Source organism: Tenebrio molitor, chromosome 6 (genome assembly GCF_963966145.1).
Source record: "Tenebrio molitor chromosome 6, icTenMoli1.1, whole genome shotgun sequence".
Taxonomy (NCBI): Eukaryota; Metazoa; Arthropoda; class Insecta; order Coleoptera; family Tenebrionidae; genus Tenebrio; species Tenebrio molitor.
This window is the reverse complement of record NC_091051.1, coordinates 2088727-2103910: the sequence shown is the minus strand read 5'-3', so window position 1 is coordinate 2103910 and position 15184 is coordinate 2088727. Positions and strand designations below refer to the sequence as shown.

At 41.0% G+C, this 15184-nt stretch overlaps 1 protein-coding gene and 1 long non-coding RNA gene across 6 annotated transcripts in view; one reads left to right on the top strand and one right to left on the bottom strand.

Annotated features, from left to right (window-relative positions):
* Positions 1-15184, bottom strand: part of Ten-a (tenascin accessory) — a 206947-nt gene that overhangs the window by 157359 nt on the left and 34404 nt on the right. For 4 of the 5 annotated variants that reach the window (XM_069050307.1, XM_069050311.1, XM_069050309.1 and 1 more), the window contains one exon: positions 11291-11323. The exons of the other annotated variant lie outside the window; for it this stretch is intronic. The gene's annotated coding sequence lies outside the window, so the exon portion shown is untranslated. The remainder of the gene's footprint in view (positions 1-11290; positions 11324-15184) is intronic. 5 annotated transcript variants of the gene reach the window in all.
* On the top strand, positions 2867-4851 carry LOC138132755 (uncharacterized). Its single transcript, XR_011160170.1, has 3 exons — positions 2867-4183; positions 4242-4432; positions 4482-4851. It is a non-coding gene; the product is annotated as an uncharacterized lncRNA (long non-coding RNA).

Genomic DNA, 15184 nt, shown 5'->3' with positions numbered 1-15184 from the left:
TTTTATGATGTAGCATTAAATAATACATACAACCCTAAATTTTCACTCTTCTACCATCAAGCCCTATTTTTTAATAGCGATATTAGGGTGGAGGGAGAAAAGACTGGAGATGGCACTAATTCAAATAAGTGTACCGGCCCGCGAAAACTACAGAGTCATAAAAGGTTTCTGAATATAGACGCTAAGCCAATCGCTTCCTTCGCTTTCAGTGTTGCCAGATTGGGGGTTTTCCCCCCAAAAATGGGGGTTTTTTAGAGAGATGGGGTAAATTTTGGGGGGTATAAATGTTTGGGGTTTTTTTTGGGGGACAATAATTTTTGGTGGTATTTGTGGGGGTGAGGAACATATTATCAATATTCAAGATAAAAACACTATTAAAAAAAAAAATGTTTTCAAATTTATTTACATATGAATCTACGAGCAGAAGATGTAGCAATTTTAGAACTTTTTTCAGGAATACCCTAAATTCATAGGTAGGATAACAGTCGAATGCAAAACGTTTTGGTCGCCAACGTCTCTAAAAAATTATTCGTTTATGTCAGAATTTTGTAATTTACATTGTGTAATCAAGCCTTATTGTCATCAAAAATAATTTAAACGTCAATTAGTATCCTGCGTTCATTTAAATTTATCCTCAAAGTTAGAGTTGAAGACGCACTATACGTATTACGGTTCACGGATCAGCTGTTTAAATCTTACGTTTTTACACGAGTGAAGTGGTGCGATCACAATCGACTCTTCAACGCCAACTTTGAGGATAAATTTAAATGAACGGACGATAGCATCATGGGCCTGACATCGCCGCGCCAATGTCACAATTAACGTCAAAGTTTGTCAAAAAACGACATTGACGACCAAAATATTTTGCATTTGACTATTGTAGATTTCCAAAACTGCATTCCGGTTACTAAGTCCCATCAATCTTTTACATTTTTGGGACTTCCTGTGCGTGCCTGAAGGCGTATATTCGTTTTTTTCCTGCGTTAAGTATATGTATTTGATTTTTTTTTGTTTTTTCAAAAGTTGATGACTATAATAAATAAATGTTTTATTTATTTGAAATTTTGGGGGTTTTTCTGCAAAATACCATTATTTTTGGGGGATTTCGTGCTTCCAGTTGGGGGATTTTAAAAATATCATCTGGCAACACTGTTCGCTTTCCTTCCAGGCGCATTGTGCTTCTTTATCTAGCGCATTGTGGACTGGGTCATAAAAGGTTGTTGCACGTGCTTTAGAGGGTTCGGATTTTTAACATGGGAAGCATAGGAAATGCCATCTCCAGTCTTTTCTCCCTCCACGGATATTAATAATTAAATAATTTTCAACCCCGGTCGATAACTTGATCGTTCAGTTAATTCAGTGATTTCATATAACCTCAAAAGTACTCGACATGTGTCACGAGCTCACACCAATGATTTTTATTGTGTTACACATTGTTGGATTTGTCTCCGCCCCGATTAGCAGAATAACTATTAAAACATCGAATAACTAACGAAAAAAAATTTATGAAGAAAATTCATTTTGAAAGGTTATGTCATCTGTCATTGTGCGCGCTTGACAATTTGAATTTATTTGATATTTAACGTCAGCTGAGTTTTGACACCAAGTGTGATCAATGGTGATCAACACATATTACTCTTACCTACTTTTGCATTGTAAAGGGTGCGACAACATAACTTCCTTTTTTGGAATGCGCGCCATTCAGACTGTAATGGGGCGGGAGTGGTCTCATTCGGAAGCCGTGGTCCCGTAGTTTTAAAGATTTGTTCCCTATCTCTGTCAGCTGCCATCATGCGTTGGAAGCATGGAGGTAGTATTAACAGCAGGGAGCACTATTTGAAAAAAGCGGAAATGCCGCGTAAATGCGCACTGCCATAAAGTGGTACTAAATACAGAGCGCACCATGTGAAAAGATCCCAGCAGAAGGCCAGCAGTGTCACTAACGCTTGCGCGTAGTTTGAGAAGAGTCATAAAGTGCTACCAGAGAGTGGCCGACTGATAACGCATCTAAAGCATTGATGGTATAGGGCTATAGGGAATGCTCCCTCCTGTTAATACTACCTCCATGGTTGGAAGAGTGGAGATGGAGACCCTGCGTTTGCCGTCGAGGTCTACTTTTCAAACTGATATTCTGTGATCGCAGCCCTTCCGAAATCGCTTCAATGTTGGGTCGTGTCCAGAACCAGAAATCAATTGTTACATGGGTCACTACGTTCAGACAAACCGGGAGTGCGACAAGACGAAGAACTGGAGTTTCACTTCAATAAGGGGCAATTTGTAGTAGAGAATTCGCTCGCCAGATTTGGCCCCTTGCGATTTTGTTTATGGGTTTTTTTGAAATCTCGCGTTTATATCAACCATCTAAGGACCCTACAAGACCTGAAGGTCAACATCCGTGCAGAAATTGCACATCACGTGACGTGAATACGAATGAATAATCTCCGTCGGAGGGCGTACTACTTAGCATTAAATTAAGGTACAGTTGGTTGCAAAAAAAAAACGGGAACTGTCAGTTAAAAATTAACACATTTTTACAATTTTTTCATAGTGTGAAACCTTCTTACGAGAGATAGGTTAGAATTTGAGTCAAAATTCAGACATTTTTAGAAATTATTTGATAGGTATTGTCGAGTAGACAATTAACTGACAAATGGACAAAACCAAATTTACATTAGAAAAATTTTCGTTTCCCGTTTTTTTTTTGCAACCAACTGTATTAAATTTGTGTATGCATTAAATCATTAAATTTCATAATTATTCATTTTATCTTAATAAAAAAACTTAATTTAATTCACCTAATAAGTTAACACACCATTTATTGATTCTGAGGCGGTACAAAGTTCGCCGGGTCAGCTAGTAGTTATATATAAACCATAAAGACAGGACAAATAGGTAGCGTTTTTAAATTCATCAACTTTTTGCGGTGAATTGGTGGACTGTCAATCATAAGTTTTTTTTGTGTTGAACATTTATGTTGTGCAAAAATGTGATGAATAGGGAAACGGATTTGGTGGAAAACTGATGACTGTGCTGACGTCATGACACCTGAAGTGTAAACATAACCTAAACATTTTTTCATTATTATTATATGAATAAATATGTGCGACATTAGTCTTCTTGGGACCATAATATTGGTAAAACGGATTACAATGCCTTTGGAAGATTCATCAGATGATGATTTATTAACTTCCTCTGATGAAGAAATTATTTTAAACAGAAGAAAGACTCATGAAAAAATTAGAGGATATGTGAATAATGTTGCACTTTTCCAGTTTTTCCCTCGTTTTGCTTTGACATTGACAGTTTGACTTCGACAAACTATTTTGACATTTCCCCCACTATTCGTCCACCAAACAACCAACTCCCATTGTAGATGGGAAAGGTGAATTTTGGTTGAGCCCAACATGAAAATTTTGGTGAATAAAGAAACGTGTTTTCTTAAGCTCAACATAAATCTAACAGTAATAGAACAACGTTTTGGTAGAAAACTGATTCCACCGATTGATCCATCGATGAATTTAAAAACGCTCTCATATTGTAAGTTTACAGATGGATGTAGGACTTAATACGTCATTTTCAATTATGTGGCTTCAACAATTCATCTATTGGAAAAATTTGTCTAGCAAAATGTGAAGAGGAAAATTGACAAATTATCATAATACAGGGTTTTGCTATGAAAACTTGTGTTCTGTTCAATATCATAAACCATCGTCAAGAAAATAAAACTGAAACATCGAAACCTAACCTCACAAATTTTACCAGTGTGTTTACCTCTAAAAGCGGACTTATTGGTAGTTTCTATTGAAAAAATACAGAGTTTTGATGTTTATTAGGGGCTATCGAGTACGTTAAAAGATCGGATATTATCAGGCCTTTAAATTTAGGAGACAAATTTGCTGTTCTGTAACATCAGAATAACGGAGACCGATAAAATGGTAAAATTTGTTGGGAATTGAGAATTGTTGATTGCGAACGAGTCCTAGCGCTTGTGCATTAAATTCATATTTGACAGTGTTAGGATTTAATATAAGTGAGGTTAAGGTAAACAAGATTGAATGCTGAGAAGACAGCAATAATTGTGGAGGGCAAGTATTTGGATTTATTTTTTTAAATTTTGCTCCCGATGTTGACCATCTAGTGTGGTGTGAACCTGATATGAAAATGTCTAGACTTGACAATGATGGTAAAGCAATGATTTCAATGTATTTATCAATATTAATAACGGAAATTAATATTTATAGTGGGAGAAACTAAAAACGTCTGTCTCATGCTGTGATCACGTCTGTTGAAAAGTGGGGTTATGTCCAGGTACAGATCATTCAATGTCAAAACCTCTCAACGACTTCATGCATTTCTCAATAGAAAGGAAGAATGAAGGAAATGGTCATTTGTCAGTTAGAGAAATGCGAAAAATACCTGGGGATTACTAAATGTAATCAGACCTTTCAATTAATTGCATTGATTAATACAAATATTTTCAGATAAAAACTAATTGGACAGCAAGAAACATGAAGTTCAGAAAAATGTTTTATAGGAGATGAAAAGGCAGAAGGCATGAAACTACAACACTAGCAAAATATACAACAAAATAGCACAAATAGGGTTAACCGAACAATGAATTTAGATACGTCAAGAAACAAACATATTTGCAAACAGGGTTTTACTACAGAATTCTTCCAAAGAATTGTTCTTCCATCTTTGTAATCTAAATCGACCTTGACATGAATACCTGATAAATTTTGCCAGTGTTTACCTCTAAAATCGGAGGTATTTACAGTTTCTATTGAAAAATGCAGATTTTTGATATTATTTAAAAACACCATTGGATTTAAATAATATTAATTATTTATGCCTTGCTTCTTATTCCTCCAAGTACTATCATTCATAATAATATAATTTTTACAATACACATTATTTAAAATCAATAACGAGCGTCATAGAAGTTTTCACTCCTGTCGTGCGGTCTTAAGCACACACTCTTTTTTTTTGTTTTTTTTTTTTTGAGTTCGCTAGAGTTCCATCGAAGTTTTTTTTATGTCAGAAGAATGCATCATCAAACGAACGTCACGAGATCTCTCGATGTTTTTGTTCTGGGTTTAACGGGTCTAATTTTCGAATTGGGTCGAGACGAATTCGTTTGGAAAGTTTGCAGGTGGTCTATTAACGTTTCATTTTTTCCTCCATCTTTCACTCCGACTTTGAGCATCTGAATTTTAAGAGTCGGTGTAATTTCTTGCGCCTTCCGTCCGATTTGCGTGCCGCGCAAATGACTCGTTTTAATTCGCGTGAAATTCGAGGGGGACGCCTCCTTATCTCTCTCCCGACGATGGAAAAAAATGTTTCTTTCGCTTTTGCGGCTCCCGTTTGATTCATCGTCCAAGTTGAAGTCATAAATTACGATCAGCGTGTTGAAACGGCGAAATTAAAAGGAAAAGAAACAATTATGCGGATCCGCGGTTTTGTCGCAGATTTTTTTTTGCCGCCGCCGTCGTCGCGTCCTCCTGCTCCTCCGGACGGAAAGGGGAAACCTAACCATATTTTGTTACATAAAGCGTGTAATCTGTTCAAGATTCCCGCTGCTTCTTCGATATCGAGTTTCTCTCAACACAAATTGAAAATCTAACTGGTTTAGTGGAGTATATAAAAGCTTGAGGTAACATCTTATCTCGAGCATTTACCCATCTTTCCATCTCATTTCGCCTCCACAGGACCTTTTGACCCTGTTTCGACCGGTTGACCTCGGCGACCTCCGGACACGAATCGCCACTCAGGTTTTGATCGTTACGGCGGCAATTCTTCAGCGGCAGTGCCGCCCCCGCCGACTCGTCGCATACAAACTCGGTTTTAATTCAGGCGGACAGTCATTGTCGTATTGGTGGCTGCGGAACCATCAGGCGTACAAATTGTTATCCTGCGCCTTTCGCCAATTTGAGCACTTGGGGTGTGAGGAAGATGTTGTAATTGTTGGAGCAAAGCCGAGCGGCAGGATTTTAAGTATTTGATTTGAGAAAGTGGACGGATCAAAGCGATTTTGTATAATTGTGTGTTTTGCAGCTCTCGTGACGGCAATTTCCGAAGACTTCGCCTCCGGATGGGGTCGAATTAGGGCTCCGATATTTACGTTGACACTAATTCGTTTTGTTGTCGGCTAGGTTAAGCGCTTATAATTAGACGGCCGCCTCCGATGCAACATCTGTGTTATTTTCATTCATTAGAGTCGGCGCGTTTAAATCCAGTACAAGTTGAAACGACCGTGTCGGATCTTCTATTTCCAGAGGCGCAAGAATGTGCACGACCAGTCGGGACTTATCAGTTCTCCTATCAACGAACTTTATAAGGACTTCCTGCGAAATTCCGACGTTCTGCTTGCAGACATTAGGAGTCGGCGAACGCTTCGTGCCATCGACGTCGCCATCAACCCTCCGGGAGATTGTTCTAATCCGGGCTAATAAAAAAGAATCGACCCGCACCCCATCCCCGTACATCTCGACCGAACACGCTTTTAATAAAAAGGAACAACAGTCGTCGGGGGTACACTTGTTTGCACGATCTGTCTCTGCGTGAAACGGGCTGCGAGCATCAATTAAGAGACGGTTTTATTGGAGATAATGGAGATCGTCGGGTTGGTCGTAACTGTGGCCTAACCAGTCGTAAGTAATGAGAGTGTTAATAAGAATGGCGGCTCCGAGAAGCGTAACTCGCTACGAGATGAGATATGTACCTCGCGCAAGGATGGGGTTTCATATTGTGCCGTCATAAACAGACGCAAATTTCAGATCTCGTAGGCCGCAGAGATATGTTTCTTTGAATAACAATTACAAAGGACGAGACGAGGGCTCGGAAAGATCGGAAGATCGGATTAAGTTTGATGACGACAGGACGACGACGAAACATCACCGATGGCCGGTGCATTGCCATCTGAAGTCTGTTTTTTTATAATCAATTGTCAAAGTGTTGTCAGGTTGGCAGAAAATTCGAAACAGTGAATTTTGTAAATCACATACGCAACATAACCTCAATAATGATCTAGGGTGAAATTGAGATAGAACTGGACCAAATGCCAATGATTTTTAATATACAGTTTGGTCTTTTTCTGTATTTTGACACTGACAATTGATTATAAAAAAAAAACGGACTATAGAACTAGAACAAAAACACCAGGCCAGACAGCGTGTGACGTCACGAGGAAGGCCAAACGTCAAAATTTGTTTGCATTTTCAGAAAGTATCAAATACGGTGTTTTAATCATTATCGTGGAAGATTGAAAATTGTGATGAGATAAGCAAAAGCTTTGTGTCAAGTGTATATAATAATTTCAGTTGATACCAGGGTATTTGCTGTTCATCGAATGTCGCAAAAGACCTTGAAACCTGGGAATTATTTTTATACCCTATAAACATTTTCGTGATTGGAAGTCGTTGTAAGTACAATTTAGTTGAAAAAATGTTTGCTACATATGTAATTAAGATGTAAGAAGCATTTGTTGTGATTTGGTGTTATTTAAATGATTCACAAAGTAAAAATTACGCAAAAACACAAACTTAACCTCACTTATAAATGAGAATTTTCGCGTCATTAATGGCATTTTACTCCACGAGGCAGTAATTGTAAAGCCTAAACACATCGTTCTACTAAAAAAAAAACGAGTGCTAACCAAAAATGTTGCTGTTTTTATTAAATTTTAATTCGTTTTTCGATGAAGCCTTTACTGTGACGTCACGATCAAAAACAATTGTGTTCTAGATGGCAATGGCCGGTGCCGGCGAAAAACGTGGTCGTTGAATAAATCAGCTCGGATGATTCCTGAACGTTAATCACGGCTGGCAAGTCGGAATTTATTTACAATTCGGCCGTCGCATCGCAATAATCAGCATGGAAAATGATGGCGGCGCGGAGCCACGGATAAATAATTAATTATCCCCGGATACGGCCGCGCATCGGCCAAATACGGAGTTAATCCGGCGTTCATTGGACCGATCCATAATGCAACACCCTGTTTAAATAATATGTTTACAATTGCGGTAACGAGGCCGGAGTCGGCGTTGCCTCATCGGAAAATAATAAAGAAGTGAGCGAGAGAGTCGACCTCATCAGCGGATTGCTTTCAGATTTGGGGGAATTTCGGGGTGGATTCTGGTGGCGGCGCGACGTGCGGTTCCGACCCTCAATTTCCTCTTTCCAGTAAATAATAGACATTAATACGATCGCGGGTATTTTTTGTCCCCCGGTTCGCCCGCCGCCGCCGCCGCGATTTTTTCCCCTTTCGGGGTCGTGTTACATGTAAATTTGGCGGAAATATGGGAGGCCGCATACATAAGAAGAAAAACTATGCATGCATCAGACGAGCCGCCCCTGGCAAGGTTGGACTTTGAGACTTTCAACTCTCGACCCAGGCGCGATGAAATATTCAGCTCCTGTATTTTCAGGTCAGCTACTTTGGGCACATTTTCATTTTTAGCAGGAAATTTATACTTAAGGAGAGAATTGCAGCGCGCGTGCCGCGGCGGCTCGCTCCAATCTTCATTATTTATTATTCGCACGAAGGGTAAATAACGGGGCGGAGGACGCGAAGGGGCGGCACTCATCACAGAACCTAATCCAAAGATCATCCCTTTGATCTGCCCAAAAAATAAGGAAATGGCGCTAATGTTTATATTATGTATCAATTTTTTATTTATTTTTCTTTGGTATCGTACTTTTTACTGTGTTCGTTTTTATCTGCAGTACGAATTATTATTCGATCAGAGAAGTTAAGCAATACTCGTCGCGGTCCATATTTGGACGGGAGGCCACCGTTTCACTGTCATCGCTTCATTATTAAATGTTACCGTTTTAAATCACGTTTCTGGATCCACCAGTGGCAGTTCTGCTCCTCGCATTTGGTATTTGCGCCGGAGGACGAGCACCTGACGGCCACTCGGATTCACCGGAGCGTGCCTCTAACCGGAGCCCTAATAGATGCTAAACAATGGCTTCGCGATTAGAACCGAGCTCGGTGAAACGAGTCGAACTTATTGTGTCCTTCCAGTCTGTACGTCCGCATTGTCCTCTGCGAAAATGGCCGCCGTCCGCCATTATCCCCCCTCTCATAATCTGATGTATCTGCGGCTCTTAACGTATCGCTAAAAACCAGTGTTGGTTTTCGATTTCGTCTGCGCCAATAAAGCGCCAAATTAATCGCGCAACATAATAGCCCTTTCCGTTGTGTCGGTCTGTGTTTTTTTTTTCCAACCCCCGCCCCAATCCCAGACTCCGCGCAACACATCCGGCTTGTTTTTCCGTTGGAAAATTAATTTCTTGCAAGTGCAGCTGACGTTTAATCAAATATCATTAATAACCGTATCGAATAAAACTAGAAATTCGCGTGTGCCGCAGCATTGATTGTTAATAAACGTTGCAAAAAGTGTGCGGGGTGAGCGTTCGCCGACCGAACACCGATCGGTAATCAAAAGCGGTCGAAGATAATCCGCCCCCGGGAAATGAGGTGAACTTTCCGCTCATCGGAATCGAGGCTGGGAGCTAGACGACGCTCACGCGGACGTCTACTGCGACGGAGGGACAACGTTTCGTAATCCGGGATGCCCGAGGGGTGGCCATTGAAATCGACGCGAAATTAATCATCGACGAGCGAGTTTGCTCGCAAGACGGTGCGCGCCCCCACAAGGTGACTGCGTCGTGCCACACAATGGACGCGAGAACGTGTCCATTAGCGCCAGCCGTTATTTTAAATTTTCTCCGTTGATCAATAATAAAATTATTAAAGCATATTTCCTATAGGTTACTTCATTTATGTCATTTTATTTTTTGACATAGAATTTTTTAAATATTTTTTCCGAGTTATACATGAAGCCAGTAGCTCGTGGTTAAAATTTCTGCACAACTTTCAAAAACACCCTGTATAATAAACTATTATTACGGAACTGTTTTTTTTTTAATTTGTGCTTAGGTCGTAAAAATATCGTACGTTTTGCTTTGTAATTTCATTTAAAATTACAGAGCTGACATAACTAGCCGAGTCATTATGTTTTCCATCCAGTTTTATTTATTAGTGATACAAATCTTTTAGAAACTAATTTATTCACATAATTAGGGGTTATTTCAGTTGTTCTAAATTTGTATTAAAATCTCGAGTTCGTGTATTTATAACGGGATTAGCAGGGGGACTTAAATATTTTTTTCAAATAATTAACGAAGTTGTCACACCGGGAGAATTAATGAGTTTGAGGATTTTGTCCTTTGAAAAATAAATAAAGGTAGAGGACAAATTGATTTCGTGTCCGTTACCGGTTTATTAAAATCGTCATGTCGTTCGTCCCCTTTGATCCTGTGTGCTGTGTGTGTGTGTGTGCACGCCGTCAGGATTAAAAAACTTGCAGTCCTGTCGCTAATGCGCTTAGGTCTGTGCGTTTTCATTATTTTTTTTCCCGGTGCTGTATTCCCCAGGGATGCCGCCTTAATCTCGTATAATTGAATCCCGAACGTCATACGGGTCATAGGAGTGGGCCGAGCGGTTCCCGACATGCACCTTGTTTACGACTTGGAAGTGAATGTCTACCCTTGAGCTCAGCCTTTTTCCCAGGAGGCAAAATGGCGCATACCCACTCGGCAAGAAATAAAAACACAAATAAAACCTGACAGCGGAGCTCTCTAAAGTTTAGTCCGTAATACCTTTACTCGAGCTAGTTTTAATATGAACGTGGGACGCATAAAGCGAACGTCAATCCGGCCGAAGAAGTAACAATGTCGGGGACGGCGGGCCCGATAATGGCCGTCGAGGATGCTCCTTGGGAGGGTTATTGAAATGCGCGGAGGAGACGCGGCTCGCGTTTCAGACGAAACAAATCTCGACAGACTTAATGAACGGTAAACAAAGTCTAGCGGAATGGGTTTGCGGGGTCGAACGAGCCTTTGTCCCGTCAGGAACGGGACTCCTTCCAGATCTGATTTAATGAATTCGGGGCGATTAGGTGATGGTGTTTTCTTTTCGGAGGGGTCCCGGGGAGTCAATTAACCGCAGCCGGTCCTGATGGAATCCGTGTGTGTCGGGGTGACGGGAGAGATGGAGGACGCTCGCAGGATAATGGAGTCCTTTCAAGAAAGAATACGCTTTCAATTGGAACCCCTCGCGACCAATAGTGATTGTGCCATTTCCGAGTGACAACACGGGGGTTTTTATTAAGAAAGTAACCGACGAACACAAAAGGACTCCGTCGAGGACCGACTGCAACGCTCGACGGTCCGGCCACTTTCAAAAGCAAACAACCAGATGACGCCACGCGACGTAACTCACCTGAATTTATCGGTCCGGGCGGTTCTCCAAAGGCTGAAACATGAAAAATTCAAAAGTCAATTTTTCATCGGAAGTGTTAATGCTGAATAATGAAGAAGCGGCCAGATTACGAGAGCGGGGGCGGATTGGCCCGAGTCGAAGTGAGCAATTCGAAATTTCTCAGACACGATCGAAATGTCATTCTCCTCCGTACTTTCCAGACTTGGACTCGGTGTTAATTTCCCTCTGCGCTGTGCTGGAGGTATCGATCTGAGGGGCACTATCTGTCCCCGGCGGGGCGTCATCAGACCAGTTCTCGATATGCAATTGTGGATTATATTTAGCTCTGGCATCGCGACAGAATTGCACATTTCTTGTCCCGAACGGCCCGACGCCGCCACTCGACTCCCGTCCCGCCCTTAATCCTCGAACATTCCGAATTTCGAAAAACGGAGATAACAACTACTTTACTGCTGGAAACGTTCCGATATTGCCAACAGAATGAGACTTTATAAGAGTATCGAGTCCGGAAATGAGGACTAAAGCACAATGTCAAATCATATATGTTCGGTGAAGTGTGTAATCAATATCTCCGACTTATCTTGCCTTTTATATATGATTGTGGACCGGGGCCGCAATATGTTTTGCGAATTTGTTCCGTTTCCACCTTGCCGAAACGATCAATCCTGCAGCGAAATAATTAATTTGAGAAAAAAAAAGTGTAGCTCCGAGGGTAGGAAATACGACGCTCAGATTTAATATAAAGAATGCGCTGTTTGCCCTCGCAATAATCGAGAGACCTTTAACATTATGCCGGTAAATTGTGAAACAATTCGTCGGTCGAGTTATAAATAGAGACATTAAGTAAATACTGCAAGTCCATTGTGAAAAGATAAAGTCAACATGCGGCGGCCGTTGAGTTGTGTTTGATGTTTAAATGGAGGGCTCGGACTGGTGCCAGGAACTGACGGCTGAATGGGAAAAACACCAACTACGGTGCCATTCATTTAATTGGGAGTTCCGGTGCCAAAAGTTTCGGAATGTATAGCGTTTTGCACCTTTTCTTCATCGGAAATGCAAACGAACGCGGTTTTTGACAAATTTTGGAAAAGATGAAATTTTGACGAATTTTGAAAATAATACAGGGTGTACAAGTACCGCCTTTCCTTGAAGGTATGTCATTTAGGGATGTAGTAGAGTGCTGGAAAAATATTTTTAAAAAATCCTGACATGATGAAAAGTTTGAACCTTCAGACCCGTATATGTATCTTTGTAAAGACCCCCCCTATATTTTTTATTTTATTTTTTCGAGATTCCTGAGATTTTACCCTACAAGACCCCCGACTTGGAATACGTTAATTTTACGACACCCTGTATAACTAAATATATAAAACTTTCCCAGTTATATACCAAATTTGACATCTGTCAAGATAACCTCAAAATTTACAATAAATTAATGTTTTTTAAGACTTTACCCAAACGATCACGAAAACCGTTATTCAATATTCGTGCGCTGTCGCTTTTCAGGTCTGTTTTATATCACTCGGCTGACGCCTCGTGCTTCAAATTTCGACCTCATGCCTGAAAAGTAATATGACAGCGCTACTCATATGAAAATAACTACCGTGAGGTCGAAAGAAAAAAAAATATAGTAGGCGCTGACCAAACATTTAAGTTGGCAATTCGTAAGATTTCAATTAACAGATGTCAGTCTTAAAAGTTAGGTTAGTGATTTTGAGAATGTTGAAATCTTGATTTTCATAAAGAATTGTGTGACCTGTCGGTTGTAAAAGAATTTCCTCAGCTAGCGCAATGAAACAATAAGATTTAAAACTCCCGCACTTTTATTTAACGTCAACGGTGAGCACGGAGCACGCGCACGCCGCTCGTTTATAAATCGATCCAAGATCCAACGATCATCGATCAATCAATATTATCCAGAGAGGTTGTTGTCGGTTGTGGGGCTCTTATTGTCGAGGGGTAATTTCATTCACAACAGACACACGATAGAGAAAAAATTGCAAATCTTTTTCAAGGATAAGCTGAACTATACCAAATGATAGGTTAGTTTCTTGGGTTAATCTCTGCAATAATTCTTTGTTCATCCTCTTCAATATTTTCAGCTTTTTGTCGGTCGTCTACTGCCTTTTTGCGTAGAACACTACCTGTTTCCAAAAACATGTTTACGCATTTGTAGACTTTCTGGGCAAGTTGTTGGTTAAGTCCCTTGAAAATCCGGAAACTTTTGTTGAAATTTAAAAACTCGAGGTGTCGAATAGAACCAAGCCTTTCTCCATTGCTGAAGAAACATTGGACAATGAAAATGTGTTGCTCTAAAGTGAACATATTGTAATAGCAAATTAATAATGACAATTACCATTGTAATGACATTTGAATAAAATTTTTACATGGTGCCAACTGAAGTGTATTAATCATGGCCATCTGGATTTTTTTTATTTTCGATCGCACCGTATTAGAGTTTTGTTTTTCATTTGGTTACGGAACACGTGCGATGGTTTTATATTTAGTGGCATGTTTTGAAATGAAGTTTTTGTGTTAATTGAGCAGTCTATCGAGGAACTGTCACATTACGATTCCCGTAAACAAGCCCTCCATCATGATCGCCTCTAATTCGTTCGGTGGCGTAGTAATTACTGTCACCGTGTATCGATTTCGCGGATAAAGTAACACACAGAGGCACGTAAACAGAGTAAATTAATAGGAAAAAGTTCGTGACAGGGCTGTAGGTACAATTTATAACGGCCGGAGCACGTATCTTTAAAAATCAATTTACTAACAGCACAACCAAGAGCGAGAGCGACCTCTGCGTAATATCATCATCATCACCGAAGGGTGTATAAAACGCGACTTTAAAACTTTCTGAAACACGTGCGCCGATAGATAATCGAAGCCGATATTCGACTGGTTGGAACGACCGCCGCTCCCGGCTGCGGCGTGTGCAAATGTCCCATCAATTTTAATTACAACTTTTGACAGTAATTCCGGTAACGACATGAAATATACAGTGGCGGCGATGCACACGAGAACGCCCTAATCGATGTTTACAACGCCGCCGTTTTTGTACGACAATGCAGATTTATGACGATCACGCGAACGACTTTCGGGCGTTTTTTCCCGAGTTTGCAGTCGATTCCGGCCAAGTTATTTAATTGGGACGCTGATGAGCTCTCCCGTCGCATTTCCACGACTCGAAATTCAACAAGTTCCACTAATTTGGAGCGTCTGATTCGACGCGAGTTTGCATAAGTACTTTCCGTTCCTCCAGGATGTAATTTAAAAGTGGTAGTTAAGAGGAATTCCGAAGGGAGAAATATCACGACATCAAATCGAATAGTTCGCGTCACGTCGGTCGACGTCACCCCCTGGCGCCATCTAGCGTGTCGAAAACGAGAGGGAAATTCGAAAAATGATCGCCACCGCCGGCCGACGTCACCACCATCTTGTCGGTGATTTGCGATGCTGACCGTTGCACGTGCGGTCGGGTCGCGTCGGTAACGAATGCTAATGACGTTCCGGGTTCCGGGTCCTTCGCGCCGGATAATTTGCATGGCCGGGACCGGTCCGCTGTCAATTTTTGCCGGACGACGGCCATCTTGACGTGTGCCGGTGTCACGTCGTAATGCGCCGCCATAAATCGTCATTGTCGAGTGTGAAGGGCGAGGCCGAAGAATTATGACGGCGATCTGAATGTTTATGAGTCTTTCACAAAAAAGCCGGGAATATATCTTGCGACCTGCGGCCGTCTTTTGAACCGCATCCGGCGATAAATCGCGGCGCACTCTGGCGGACGCGAGCCGAACGACATCCGCCATAATTAATCCTCCGGTTCGGGCGTCACGCGCACAATAACGCTCTTATTTATCGCCACCCTCGGATAAGTCGTAATTAAATGAG